Here is a 15,927-nt window from a genome sequence, read left to right on the forward strand (position 1 = left end):
GTCCCTAAAGTCATAGTTAATTATTTAGAGCGGAGTGTTTTTTTAAATGGGATTGATGTACCATTGCTCCTGCCCATTTCCCCTGCTGCTTTCTTTCCTGCCTCTACAAGTAACAGGGATACTACTCTTCTACAGACCTCTTACATCTGCTGCCAGCCCTAGCTGGCTCTTGAACGTGTTATCTTTAGTTGCTAGAAAATGTGGAACAGTGATGGATATGCATTTTTTTAAAAATGTATTTAAACTTCCTGCCCTTTCTTGAGGGTTCACGTGAAAAGAACAAACAAACATCTCCCTATCCTTGAGCTAAGTTGGCATTGCAAGACTAAGAGGAATACAAAGTAAAATCTTACTTTGTTGCTTAAGCTACGATGCATAACTCAGTACATAGGAAGCACATCTGTAGAGTAAGAGGACACATTTTTACATTGCTCCTTGTGAAGTGTACAGTTACACTGCAAAGTCTCTCACTTGATTTGCAGAGGGCACTGTGTTTTGGAGGCTCTATGTGCAAAAAAAGTGTGTGTAAAATATAACTAGCTCTTCTGTGGCACTTATCAGTAGATCTCAAAGCACGTTACAACAATCAGTATTATTACCCTTGTAATGGGGTGCTCTAGTCACTGCTGGACAGCAACTCCTGGCAGTTCTGGGGGGTTAGCTCTCTGAGGCAGATGCTCCTTCCTGTAGTTGCACTCCATTGCGCTCGCTCGCTCTCTAGCTCTCTCTGTCTGCAGCCCCTCTCTCGCTCCAGGCGTCACTGCTTCCTCTTTGTAACTTGGCCCTCTGGCCAGGTCACTGTGTTTTCCCCTTTCCAGGGTATCAAAGCCTTTCCTGAATGACAGTCTCTGGTAGTCTTCCCCCTATGATGCCATTCCCTCAGTGACTGTCAGGGGAAACTTAGGCCCACTTTCTACTCCAGGTTCAAGCTCAGAGACCCTTTAATCAGCAGCCAAACTTTTGATCATTCCTGAACCTTACTGACTTTCCCTGAGCCCTCTCTTACCCTTCTGGCTTCCCCTGCTTTGGATTTTTCCAGCCCAAATTCCCTCCTCCCAAGGAGAAACTATAGGCTAGTTGCCTCTCTAGCCCCAACACATCTCCCAGGGAGTGACTGTAGACTATTTCCCTACAGCCCCCTATCTGAGTGAATTCCCCATGTTCTATTTTACTGTTTCATGAAATACAACTTTATTCTTTCCATGACTCAACATACTAGTATATTGTGAAATAGATATATATAAAATCTATTTTTAAAGGGAACTATAAAAGCAGGTTGAAAACATTTCATCTTAACATTTATATTTCAAGTGCAAAGAGTATGTAAAGCAGCTCTGATAGGAAATGTCTCATAAAAACAGGTTTTATGGATTTATGAATGAAAGCATATTAATAGTCAAGAACAAATGCAAGGAAATAAGAGGGGAAGTTACAGTGTAAGTCATGCAAGAAACACCCTTAACTTGTATGATTGTTTGACCCTCTAAGGCTTGTTAAAATGTCCCTCCCATCCTAAGCATGCTTCAGCCTCATGTACTCCCAAATATTTCAGCCAGTTCTTGTCCAGATCAGGAAGCAAGCACACCCTAAAATTCTAACATAGGAAACAAAATTAGTTCTTCATAAAAATAGATATAAAGGAATACTATGGAAAAAATTGTTCTCCTTAGCCTCTGAGGATAGGACAAGGCAGCACTGGGCTTAAATTGCAGCAAGGGAGGTTTAGGTTGGACGTTAGGAAAAGCTTCCTAACTGTCAGGATAGTTAAGCACTGGAACAAAATACTTAAGGTGGTTGTGGAATTTCCATCTGTCACCATGCCTCAGTGGGTCAGAGCTGAGGATGCCAGGTTCAGGACAAACTGCTGAGAAACAGTGTCTCCCTAAACTAGTATTGTTCTTCCATAAGATGTACCAAGTCAGTAACAAAAGTAAACTTCTGTCTCAGCACACTGGTTAAGAAGTCAGAACCGCAGTCTCCTTGTTTCCCAGGCCTTGACTTTATGATTTAGTTATTTAAAACAAATTTCATCAAAGAAAGGGTTCTTTTAATCCCAAGAAATCAGCCACATAGCCAGGTCAGTATATAACTCAGATATTGCCCAATAATCAGGCTATTGCTAATCCTGTAGTATCTAATATCTAAAGATTCTTTTGAAAGAGGAGTTATGTAATGGTTAAGGAAAACAAAATACATGCACTCATTTCCAAGATCTTGGGTCAGGTCTGTAGCACTGATGGAATCAACTGCTGGCTTGTAAAGTCTCTAACTTCCAAAAGATTCGATGGTCCTCAGTCTATTGGTTGGAATGCTCCTTTTAGTGTCAGTCCAGAGATCAGAATGGGAACAAAGCAAAATGGAGATGCTTCCAGGGTGTGTGGTGTGTTTGGCGTTTGATATAAAATGATTAATTTTCTGTTTTACTTTCCGGAATAAGGTATAAAAAAACAATTTAGACAGCTCAGTACTCTAATTCAATAATGAAAGACTTTACTGCCATCCATCCCAACTGTACTTGCAATGCTTTAGTTAGGCTCCGCTCTTGGCCGCACCCCGCCCCCAGCTGTGACCACAGCCTTGGCCCCCTTACCCTTGTTCGGTCCCCCCCACCCTCCTGGAGACACAGCCCTGCTCCCAGCCTCAGCTCGGGGGGGCACAGACAGGGGTAAGGGGGCTGGCTTTCAGCACTCCCAATACTAAAAATGTTCCAGCACCACTGCCCAAACTGTGAGGGGTTCAGGTAATAGGCAAATGAGACGCTCATAACTTCAGAGAAGCAGAATCGCAAGATGACTGATGTCCTCTTCTCTAACATACAATCTGGACAGGGAACTTGCTCCTTGAACAAACAGAATAGGGTCCTTGATTTTTCTTTCTGATCCAAAAATATGGAACCTCGCAGATCATAGCAACCCCTAGCACAGAGCTGGAGCATTGGTCAGCTACAGACTTCCAAGAAAAAAGGATCTAGGCCTTGATACAGCTCAGCACCATACTTCAGCATGGGGTTAAGTCTACTCATATTCAGCAAGGCATGTGCTTAGATTTAAGCATATGCTTAAGTGTTTCATGTCAAGGGATAGTCTTAAGCACATACTTAAAATGGGAGTATATTTAGGTGTTTTGCTAAATTGAGGTCCTATCCCTGCAAACGGAATAACTGAAATAAACAAGGATTTGGTTAAACTGAAGAGGCCATCTCAACATTGCAACTGTTGTGGGAAATCTTCATTTTCACCCTCTGGACTTGCATCTATGTAAATTGCGGGGAGGGAGAAAACCCTTTCTCCACAATGATCTCATCAGGGTAAAAAAGCTGTTTCTGGGAGAAATCAGAAGTCAGACTTGGCTATAGTCTTTAATGGAAATATAATCAGCAATACATCTTTATGAAATGTGCACTGCCATCACATAATACCCTCTGAGAGGCGAGGGCTAGAGGCTGTAATCGGAAAGCATCAACATCCCCAGGTGGACATAATAGGAGATAAATGCTTACTGGGAAGGATTCATTTCAGTTTTCAAATGGTTTGGAAAGTAAAACAGAAAGTAAGTCATTTTATATCAATTTAGACAACTCAGTACTCTAATTCAGTAATGAAAGACTTTACTGTCATCCATCCTGACTGTACTTTCAATGCTTTAGTTAGGCAGTGTTAAGATTTCCATTAACACAGTCCCATGATAGAGGGGAAAAGGAATCCTCCTGGAATAAAACTTGGTTTACATGGTAACACCGAGGGGAAATCTCTTTGTATGATCTGGTATCTATTGGTTGTTTCTTCACTGGAGCAGAATTAAAATGTCTGGTGATGGGTGAACATTTAGATGCTCATTCAGAGATCAGCAAAACTAATCCAGCTGTTAATTGGACTGAACAGGCTGCCTTGTGAGTTTTCTGACAGTGCTTTTGCAGGGAGCTGGAATACTAGAAACAGCTTTTCTCATGGTGTGATGTTGTATTAGGGGGAAAAAAAACTGGTTTGGCCATTTGGTTTGTATTTTTACTAAGTTTCTGATCAGTTTGTATTTTAACAAATAGCATGCATCATTCCTAAAACCATGTCTCTCTTTGTAGTAGTTCCTGATGCTTTTGTGCACACCTGAGCTGCCTCCTAGCTACTCTTTCATCTTTGTGGGGAGCTAGTCGCTGCAGTATCTGTGAACAAATAGCTAGACTTCAGTTAGAATTGCACATTCTCAGCACTCTACAGGATTGGGCTCCTGGAACAAAGAGCACAGAATTTGCCATTGGGAACAATCTCTTTGATACTGTTTGTTTTAAACACTCAATTTTTTTTAACGCATTGTGCCCATTTTAAAAAAGGATTTGAGATTCAAACTAAGTCAATAGCAGACTCTATGGTCCCTTAGATAATGCTCAGATGGTAGTTAAGAGACCGTGGTTCTGTTCCCACCTCTACTACTAACAAAACAAATCACTTAACTTTTCTGCCTGAGTTTCCCTATCTGTGAAATGGGCATAACAGAGTAGCCACCTTTAAAAAGCACCTTGAGGCCAAATGATAAAAGTTCTGGGTATTATCTGATTGTTTCCCAAAAAAGGGTGCATTGGAATTCAGTCCACTCACTATGAGCTGTCCTGTCAAGAAACCCCCCACTGAAACCTGATATCACTGCAAAACTAGATGCTTTCTGGTTGGACAACGTTTAATGACAATATTTGATGAATGGATCCAAATGAACAGTGATTGCATAGCATCCTGAACGAACTATATATATACACACACACCACTTGGGGGTTTTTAACTGAAAAGAACAAAGGTCCTGTGGTCACAGCACTCAGCTTGCACTCAGCATGGTTTCAGTGTCATGCTCAGTCACAGACTTCCTATATTACTTTGTGCCACCTATTTAATCACTTATCTAAATAATGGCAATACTAACTACTTCCTTTCTCTGGTTTTGTCTATTTAGATGATAGGCTCTTCAGGAGAAGGACTCTCTTACTATGTATTTATACAGTACCTGGCACAATTGTATTCTCATTTCAGTCAGAACCTCTAATGTGCTCCTTTAATAAAATACCGATAATTAACTCATTCACATTGCTGCCAGTTAGCAAATAGAGGGCCAATGTAAACTACAAACCGTTACAAGGAGATGGCATTCATTCTGATTTGTTTGTAGCATATCATTGCTGCACTTCACATAGTGCCGCCTTTGTAATGATCTTCCTTGAGAGTATTTTACTTTGTGTCTATAGGATATATTAAAATGGAAGCTTATGAATGACACGTTTTGGGCATGGCTATTTGTGCAAGCTGTGAATCCTGTCTAAAATTCCTGCAAAGTGTCCCTAGCATTTGGCAAATAGTAAAGATTAGCAACTTTTTACATGTACTGCTTACAAAAGACTACGACTGAAGCACTAATAGAAAGTTAAATGTTGGGGCAGAACACTTGTCAGGTACAGACTTAAACTGCTTGCACAAAATGTGCGTGCTTACAAGTGTTTGACAGAAATGCAGAGGACAGCTTGAGACGTTCCAAATAAGCAGTTGTTTGACTTCATGATATACCATAGTTAGGTGTGGGAGCGGATTTCTCAGCCTGCCTCCCTCTATCTGTGAGGTGTTTATGGAGCCAGATGTATTGGGGACAAACGTGGGATCAGGGAGGAAAGACTGGTTTCAAGAAGCTACCGCCCGTTTTATCCCCAGCAGTGAGTATAGACCCAGGGCCATGCAGTTTTTGTTAATCCCTCTACACCTGCATTCTTTGTTCCCTCTTGCACTAGTCTGCCTACCTCATAATACGTAAGAACACTGAGCTAGTGACCCACTCATTTCCCTATATGGACAAGAACTATATTGTTGTAAATAAATTGTCTTTCATTGCTACATCTGCCCTATTGTACTCGCAGAGCACTGCATACACCTAATAGTTAGGTATAATGGGGTGCTCCCTGTTCTAGTGTCTAAAAATCAGTGGAACAGGATTAAAAGGTTGTGTATGTAAATATAAACAGTATAATATACAAAAATATTAGTAGAATAGACAGACAGGGGATGGAATTAAAAACAAAATATTTGAAACTCAGTTTCTCCTTTGGGGGAGATGTTCAAAGGCCTAAACGGGAGTTAGGTGCCACTAGCCCACACCTCAGAAAATGAAAAAACAGAAGTTTGAGATTAACCCCACTTCCCCTCCTGTTTCATAAGCCCTTAATTACATAATCATCAAATAGCTAGCCACATTCTTCCCAAACCTCAAAATCTGAGATCAGGTTTTAATGCTCCAGTATTGCATACCTGTTGCCAGAAAGACAACTAAGCTAATTGCCTGTCACACAGTAACCTGCCACTTCTGAATCATCAAAGGTATGGACTGTAGGATGGTTATTCTTTCTGCTCAGCAGCATAGTGGCTGTCTTACCCTTACTGGAAAAAGTATTATGCCTGGTCAAGAAAAAGATTTAATTGGCTTAGAGTAACTCCCTCTAATTAAATAGCTGCTTAAGGAATAGTATATTTCCTCAGAAGTCCCATATCTATATTTTGCTGCTTGGCTTCATTGTTCACAGATATTACAATGTTATACAAAATGGCTAGGCCTGTCCTGAGGAGGAGGTAAGCTTTCCGAAACTTTGGTGACTTCAGATACTTTCATTTGAGCACCCCCTAGTCCATCACCACCAGTGCTGCTTTGCTTTTTGAGAGGTATATTTGAACTGTAAGTATTTATTTTTGTGCTAAAGATGTTAGTAAAAACAAAACATTCCCTAAAAATCAGTTTAAGGCCAGTGGCTGGGCTGAGTGGTAATGAAATTGCAAAGAATATCTGAGCTGAATTCACCAGCTGGTTATATTTGAAACTTAGATTTGAGAATGAATTCTTATTTGCTGCCTAGGGACTCATGGACATGAAACACCCCATGCATAGAGATGAGAATATACCCTAAAGTTCAGCATGATGAGTAATCTCCGATATTTGAAGCGTACAATCTCTTGACACTACCTTTCATTATAAAGCAAACAGAGCTGTTTTTTAGAAATAAGCACAATGCACCTGAAAAAGGCAATACTCAAAATATTTTTAAGTGTATATACTGAAAGTAGTAATTCAAATTTATTCATTAGAGGTATTCACTGCAATCTGGCCTACAGTTAAAGTTCCCTTCTTTACATGGTGTATATCTTAGCGGCTCAATACTTCTGCAGCTTACTGCTATGTTTGTTCACCATTTTACTAGTAACATTTCTTGCACATAATTTTTTCAGTATAGTTTTGGCCCACTTTGGTGTGGTTCATAGAAATTCTTTCCCCTTCCTAAAAATGAAAGCCTGTGTCAGAGGTTATGCCTACCCTGTACTGTACCCTGATAACCAAAGTGTCTCTACTGAGGCCTGTCTTAGCTTCCCCTTCATTCTGGGCCCCTTAAGTCCCACACTCCAGATATTAAACTTGCCCCCTCTGGGGGTCCAATTTATTAATACCTGCACAAACTCTTTCAATATATAACTCAAGTCTATAAGGGGGTGGAGGGTCAATCCTTGAGGGGGCTATTCAGGGATCTGGGGAGCTGCCCTGCTTTGAGCAGGGGGTTGGACTAGATGACCTCCTGAGGTCCCTTCCAACCCTGATATTCTATGATCTACATACTTTCAGTTGGCCCAGCCCCACCTCCCTAAAGGTCTGTCTTCCTGCTTCCCTATCACTTCTTGCCTGAAATTTGACCACCTTTACAGGCCTTTCTACCCTGACTGAAGGCCCTCCAGGAGCCTTTTTACTTCCTATAGCAACTGCAAGCATCAACCAAAGACCTGCCTGCACCTGTCTCCTTCTTTATAAAGCCCAGATGCCTTCCCTTAAGGTCTACTGGGCAGCACATAATCAGTTCCAGGTGCACTAGGCCCTGCTCCCTTTTTTGGAGGGGCTAGTTATATGTGTCAAACTTCAAATGAAAAGACTTTTATCCTTATAAGATGGGAAGTAAGAGAGCAAAAATAATATTCTTGCTGATTAGAGAGGAGAAAAACAAATCCACAGTCATGCTGCATTGCTTAGCAAAAATGTGGGGGATAGGAAACAAAGCAAAAAGGGAAAGAGATGCCAAACCTGTATGATGTTCGCAGCTGCTCTCTGAACATGAGAAGGCACACCAGGAGAGAAACTCAAGAGGGAAGTGCTGCAGCTGCACAGTGCTGAGTGCCCTCAGCTCCCTTTAGTTGATTAGTGTTGAGGATATCTTGCGGCTGGCAGGATCAGACCATAAATCCTTCCATTCCACTGGTAATTATGCACATTTCCTATCTAATAGCCTTTTGCTCCAGACTAACTCATATTTAGAAGAGATGGGCTTCTTCTAAGGCTAAAATCCATACCTTTCATAGCAGCCAGACCTTCCATGACATGTCAGACCATTGGTAAAATGGGGGAGGGGGGGGATCCTGACTAAATGGATCAATTTGATTGGCTTTTAAAAGGACAACCACTCTAAAATGTACTCAGTCTCCCATTATGTAGGATAAGAGATTCAACCCTTGTAATTGAAATATTATCTTAATTATACTAATTACAGGCCCAGAATGAGAAAGTACTCAGGGTGTTACTAATGTGAACTGCTAATTATGGTCTACTGGAATACTGACAATGTAATTGCTTACATTTGTGTGTACACATCAATTTAGGAATTGTAACTTGTATAAAACTGTAACTTGTATATAACATGTTATAGGATGGTGGAAGAGCTCATATTGTTAAATGCATTAAAGGTAATGGATTTGTTTTATCCCCAACTAGCAGATTAAACCAGCTGGTGCATTGTCTTTCACATGTGGATGGGAGGGGGTTGTTTGAATTGTTTTGTAACTCGTGTGCATTTTGACTTGTATCATGTAATATAATTGTTTAACTTTACACAATGATTTTCTTCAGCTGCATGCAAGAACTAAAGCTCAATATAAAATACATTTTCCTCTGTAATTACTTGTTATCCACATATCCCTTCCATATAAACCTCCTTTAAAGACAGACAATGACTAATTGTAATCACTAAACTACAAAAAGAAAAGGAGTACTTGTGTCTCTAAGGTGCCACAAGTACTCCTTTTGAGCCACAAGTACTCCTTTTTCTCTTTGTGGATACATACTAACACGGCTGCTTCTCTGAAACCTGTCACTAAACTACAGTAACTATTGGGCTTCTGTGGCAAAGCTTACACAATCCATAAAAGTTTGGGCTCGAGCTAGCAAGGGAAATTTCTGGTATAAGAGAAATTTATTTTTGTCTCTTAATGAGTACTGAGTTAGATGCTTCAGAGATTTTGGAGAACATTTTTGTTGATTAATGATTTATTATGACTTACTGGCAACATGGATTCATGAGGATGGCAGTTTTAAAGGTTTCTTTCCTGGAGAGAGCCTACAGAGGAGAGCCGGGGACTGGCCAGCAGGAGTTTTGAATTCTGTTCCCAACTCTGTCACTGACTTGATGTGCAAAATTGGGCACGTTTCTTAAATTATAGGTGGTGCTACCAACCATTCTTTTCAAGGTTTCCTGATGTTCCCCTTATCAAATCTGTTTTTAGTTTCTCATAACTAGAACTGGGTAAAATTTTTCAGCCAAAACTGTTTTCTGCTTCAACAAAATATTTTATGAAATTATTAAGTTAACCAAGGTGTTTTGGTCTGGGAATTCTTTTTAAAAAAATCTAAATATTTTCATTTGACACTTTCAGAAAATGAAACACTATGATTTCTTTGTTAGTCAAAATAACTTTTAGTTCCAATTTTGCTTTAAATTAGTTTAAAAAAATAAAAGTGAAATATTTTTATAGAATCCTAGAACTGTAGGGCTGGAATACGACCTCGAAAGGTCATCCTGTCTAGCCCCCTGCACTGAGGCAGGGCCAAGTAAACCTAGACCATCCCTTTTAGGTGTTTGTCCCCCCTGTTCTTAAAAACCTCCAAAGATGGGACTTCCACAACCTCTCTTGGACTCCTATCCCAGAGCTTAACTGGCCTTCTAGTTAAAAAGGTTTTCGTAATATCTAACCTAAATCTCCCTTGCTGCATATTAAGCCTATTCTTTCTCATCCTACCTTCAGTAAACATGAAGAACAGTCTATCATCATTCTCTTTGTAACAGCCCTTCACATATCTGAAGACTGTTGTCAGGTCCCCCCTCCGTTGTCTTTTCTCAAGACTTAACACATCCAGTTTTTTTAACCTTTCCTTATGGGTTAGGTTTTGTAAACCTTTGATCATTTTTGTTGCTCTTCTCTGAACTGTCTCCAATTTGTTTGTCTCTTCCCTAAAGTGTGACCCCCAGATGCCACCTGAGATCTCACCAAGGCTGAGTAGAGTGGGACAATTACCTCCTGTATCTTACCTCTGACACTCCTATTAATACACCCTAAAATGACATTAGCCTTTTTCACAATTACATCACACTGACTCATATTCAATTTGTGATCCACTGTAAGCCCCAGATCTTTTTCAGCAGTACTACCACCTAGCCAGTTATTCCCCATTTTGTAGTTGTGCATTTGATTTTTTTTTTTCTTTCCGAAAGGTATGTCTCTGTTTATGGGAGTGTGTAGAGTACAGAGACTGCATGCCCACCTAGCATGGGTATAATGAGACAGTGTGTAAACAGTGAGGCGTGGCTAAGGTGAGTAGAGTGGAGTGCCCTATATGCCTGAACCCCAGGCTATGTACCCTCTACAGGCTCTCTGCATCTCCAGGCAGGGCCTCTCATGTCTACATTGCTAGTTTTTAGCAGCATAGTACCTTTCCCCACCACTGTGAAAGGCTCTGGCCATGGGGAGGCAGCTGGGAAATTCTCCCACCTCAGGGAGAGACTCCAGCAGCTTCACCCCGTTGGAGTCTTTCCCCACTACCTCCCCCATCTGAGTCTTTCACTGGGGTATGTAGCTATATATGGCATGCTCACACTGTACATGCTGCAGTGAGTGTAGCCATATGTATAGTATAGTACTTTGCCCTTGTCTCTGAATTTCACTGTGTTGATTTCCAATTTGTTAAGGTTATTTTCAGTTCTAATCCTATCCTCCAAAGTGCTTGCAACTCCTCTGTGAAGGGGCACACCCTCACTATAGTAGAGAGGAGATGAATGAGCTCTGGTGGGCCTGTTTAGCAGTAATGAGGTGCACCTGTAAGGCTTGCTCTGCCTGGAGGTGAGGTGCTTAAAGAGGGACAACCTGCCACAGGAAGTGGGTAGTGTACAGGAGAAGGTTTTTCACACCCCAGAGATTTGTGAGCAGAGAGAGATCAGTAAAGAGGGAGAACTGCTGGCCTCATTGCTCCCAGAACTGCATAGACCAACTGCCCCAAGAGGAGAGGCTGGAGGTAGACCCTAATAAGTGACTGTAGATTTGTTAATAGGCAAAGCCTAAAAAGTTGAATCCTGACAGATGGCCTAAGAGCCAGGCCATTGTTGCCTTTCTTTTTTTTTCTCTGGGATTCCCCCCTCTCATAAGGGAAAGAGGAGAAAAGACCTTATTCTTTGTTTTGCCTAGAGAACCCCTCCTATGCTGTGAATGGGGAGGCATGGAAATGACATTATAAACAGCTAGAAGTAGTGTCTGGAGGGGACTTGGTGGAGCCCCTCCGTTTATCTTCCCAGCTTTGTGTCATCCACAAATTGTATAAGCATTCTCTCCAGTCCACTATCCAAGTCATTAATGAAAACTTTGCATAGTACTAGACCCAGGACAGATCCCTAGTTGTGTCTTCCCAGTTTGACAGCAAACTGTTTCAATAACTTATTCTCCTAGCTTTATCATTTAATCTAGACCACCGTTTCCTAAACTCTGCCTGAAGCAAACACTTCCCTCCCCACCCCCCCGAAAGCCAAAAAAAATCAGTTAATTGCACAGCTATGCGTATACCTTTGCCAAACGTTAACTCTCTGGGCTAGAATTTCATATGCCAGGTGCTTTACGCTGAATGTGTTTTTGGCTGAAGTTTTCCAAAAGGCTTAGTCATTTCTGAGAACAAAGTTAGAGAAAAATACCTTGTTTTGCCCATTAAAAAATATTTTAGCAGCTTTTCTTTGAAAAGCTCCACCATGCCCATGCTTTGGAACAAGGACTTGAAATTTATCATATTTGTTGCCTTTTCTTCAGGCATGTGCCTTTTGCTGTCCCTGTGAAAATCTGTTCCAATTTGGCCAAGTTATAATCCTCTGAAAAATCAGTCTTCATATGCTTAGAGTCCTTCTGCTGTAGATTCTGGCCTTGCTCCAGCTCAAGACTAAGTAGGATTTCCCTTGTAATTGCTTCTCTGGGCCAGGTGGATGCAGGGTCCAGACACCTGATATCAGCACTGGAAGCCTTTTGGCTTTAGCCAGCATGGAGGAGGAAGCTGTCAGAGTCAAATGCAAGAGTGGACAAGAGCTAGACCGGAGGAGGAGTATTTCAGGAGAAAGAGCTGAAGGATGGTGTGGAGAAAAAGGGTCTGGAGGCTGGGTGAGGGGTAGAGAAGATAGGGAGCTAAGGAGTGGGATTGGGAAGTGGGGAGGGAGACAGGTCTGATGAGGAATTGGGGCAGGGGTGAACCGGAACTTGTTGGGACAAGCAGCTGGGAAGTGGGTGAGCTGGGCACTAGGGAAGGAGGAGGAGCCGGGGGAGGAAGATTGGAAGTGGGAGCCAATAGGGATGGGGACTGTGGGTGGATGGTTTTATGCCACCAGAGGCCAAGATGGTTGGAAGAGAGACAGATAGGATGAGGAATCAGGCGGCGGGGAGAGAGCTGGAGCATGGCTGGGAAAGGAATAGAATAAGAAGCTGCTGTGGAGACTGGGACTGGCTAGGAGAGGACAATGGAACTGGGGCAAGGAGCCCTGGAAAGGGATGGTCTAGAGGAGACTGGGCAGAAAGAATTACACTGGAGGAACAGCAAAATGCACACCAGGGTGACACCACTTCCCTTACCACACCACCCTGCCTAGCAAATTTCATGCCCGTGCCTTCAAAACATGGTGGTGTTAGAGCTTCAGTGACCGAGTGGCTTTTTTTAACATGGGCAAAATGACATAGTCTCCTCTAATCTTGTTCTTGGAAATGGCTAAAGTGCTGAAACTTGCCAAAAAACATTCATCCTGAGATGGATGCCTGACCGAGGGAATTTCAAAGTTAGAAACAACTGAAATCAGGGTCTGATATGGGAAATATTGTACAATCTTAAATATAGTATGCACTGCCTATAAAGTCTTCCTTGAGACACAAATATGGTAGAGTTAAAAACAAAGCAGAACTGTGACGCTTAATTAAGGAAATATATATATTGTATTAAAGAGAAATGGCCCTATCTTCTAATATACAAAACTAAACACAATTTATCCTGAACGTTAGCTTAATGACCTAATGGTTGAAATCCTCAAACGTTTTAGTAAAGTCTACGTGGCTATGATATTATCTAATAAAAATGTCAATAGAATTCCTAAAATAAGATATTAAATGCCTTTCTGAAAAAAAGCCTCTCAGTCTGTTTTATGAAATAATCAGGCTTCTGGGAAGCTTAACAAGACATAAGATACAGCCAGAGGTCTCTAAAACCCTAGAATGTGAGCATACTACCTACCCTGCTCAATTCACTTCCGTACCCTGGGGAAGATTCTGCCAATTTCACATGTCTGAGTTATTTGAGGAAATCGTTTTGATCACTAGTAACTGACACTTAGTATTAGACTGTCTTATCTGTACCGTTCCTAGAGATTACCGTAAAACTTCAGAAAATGTTAAATTGGCATTAGGGTGCAGATAAAAGTTGGGGTGGAGGAGTAAATAAACTGCAGCGGAGCTGCAACAGTCTCTGGAGGTTTTTGACCTTGGTAAAGACTACTGGATTTGTCCTTCACGGGGCTTGACCCTGTTGCCACTGAATATATAATACTCCTAGCAGTTTTTTGTTTGTAAGAAAATAACCTACCTCCAAACATCCTAACCAGTCTGGGTTTTTAGACCTGTGTATAGCACAGTTCACACTGTCGCTGTTAATCTGTGATCTCCTTTGGTAAATGGACACAGTCTGGAAGGTCTCTGATCTCTTAGATTTCTTTTACAGGTTTTGGTAATGTTCACCAAAGAATATTCTTGATGTGTCTAAAAACTCGTGTGTGTGTGTCGGAGAGACTCCATTCTGTCCTGTCTGAGGGGATTTCTAAACTTGAGCTTCTTAACCTGAGTGAGCTAGCTGCCAGTTAATACCAGCTAGCTACCATACGTCTCTTTGAACAAACATTTGTGGAGTGTCTAGGCTATCATGTTCAAATGTTTTGGCTAACTCATTAATTACTCTCATGTAGACATCACCCCTTGGATATCTCCAAGTATGGTAACACTGGTTTCCTTACCTGTAATCTTTTTTTTTCCCTGAATATTGTCAGGCTTGGAACTGCTGGGCTCTTCTACTTTATCCTAGCCTTGGAGATGGACCAAACTGCTCCTTCCCTGCCATTGAGGTCTGACTGTTGAAAGAGAATGTTCTGAGAGGCAAGGTAAACAACTTTCCATGCTGGAGTCTGATCCTACAGAATTACTCACAGGTATACTGCCATTGAAGATAAGGGTTCTTGCAGCTGTAACTTTTGGAGAACTGGTCCTTTGCACTGTACTGGTTCCATCCAGCGACCACTGCCAACACCTACTTCAGCTCTGCCTTCCATATACATACACTACAATCAAAGCCCCACACCTTTTTTCTTTTACCGTGTTTACAGCAAGTCAATTTTAGATTGCATTTTCCAGAGAAAGTATTGTGGTTCTCTACCTTCAAATTTTCACATGTATCAATCGAATCTGTTCCTGGCAACTGTTGAGTTTACCTCTTCACATAGTAATGTTTGGGATTTTAATCTGCGGTCTCAGTACTTTACACAGAAAGACAAATACCTTTATCCCCACTGACAGAAGGCTAAATGGGCATAAGGAGCATAAGGGCTAGAGCCTTGGCTTCAAGTCCAGGAACAGGACTTTAAGGGAGCATCAGTTAGTGGACAGCTAGTGAACCCCTTTGCTCACCACTCTTGGTTCCTTCCAGTATGAGAAGGATTTTGAGTTAAACTGGAGGGATGGACAGAGAGTACATGAGAGGCAGGAAGGGAGGAAGATGGTGCATAAATGTGCTCTGATACTGACTCTCAGAAGTTCCTTGGGAGCTGTTATTTACTGGCCCTAGTTAGAGTGGATATGAGGCTGTTCTAACTTGCATGGCAGGGCACTTGAGTTAAGGCACAAAGGAGTGAGTGGAAAACTAGTCAAAAGACATGTATGCCCTTCACTGGCTCTGATTACTCTAGTACAAGAGGGGTTCTATCCTGAAGTATCTTGTCAGGCCACTTAGTGGCAGAACTGAGACTCTGACACTGAATTGAGAGCCTGACTATCAGTGAATCATCAGAGAGCCACCCTGCCTTTCAGAAAACACTAAAGAAAAAGTGTGCTGGGTCATATTCCTATTAGCTTCAGTTCTGAAGCTTTCACTGCCATTGTAGTACAGTAGAACCTCAGAGTTACGAACACCTCGGGAATGGAGGTTGTTTGTAACTCTGAAATGTTTGTAATTTTGAACAAAACATTATGGTTGTTCTTTCAAAAACTTACAACTGAACATCAACCATTGACTTAATACAGTTTGAAACTTTACTATGCAGCAGAAAAATGCTGCTTTCCCTTTATTTTAGTAGTTTATGTTTAACACTTATTTGTTTTTTTGGGTCTCTGCTGCTGCCTGATTGCATACTTCTGGTTCTAAATGAGGTGTGTGGTTGACTGGTCAGTTCGTAACTCTGAGAAAGCAATGTGTAAAAAGATCTGCCCTGCTGTTTTGTTCGCTCCACTCACACAAGCAGCATTTCAGACTTAATCACATTTGAATACATGGCACAACACTATTACCAAAGCACTTTAAGACCATGTCTTTCTGGAGGGTTTTTTA

The 15,927-nt window shown here is 41.5% G+C and overlaps 1 long non-coding RNA gene across 2 annotated transcripts in view; it reads left to right on the forward strand.

The window, feature by feature from the left end:
• Positions 1-15,602, forward strand: part of LOC311514883 — a 193,359-nt gene extending 177,757 nt beyond the window's left edge. For both annotated transcript variants that reach the window (XR_014709960.1, XR_014709961.1), the window contains one exon: positions 14,378-15,602. This is a non-coding gene — a long non-coding RNA (uncharacterized lncRNA). The remainder of the gene's footprint in view (positions 1-14,377) is intronic.
• The last annotated feature ends 325 nt before the right edge of the window (positions 15,603-15,927 follow it).

The sequence above is a fragment of the Lepidochelys olivacea genome, assembly GCF_965140295.1.
Source record: "Lepidochelys olivacea isolate rLepOli2 genome assembly, chromosome: 1".
NCBI classification, from domain to species: Eukaryota; Metazoa; Chordata; order Testudines; family Cheloniidae; genus Lepidochelys; species Lepidochelys olivacea.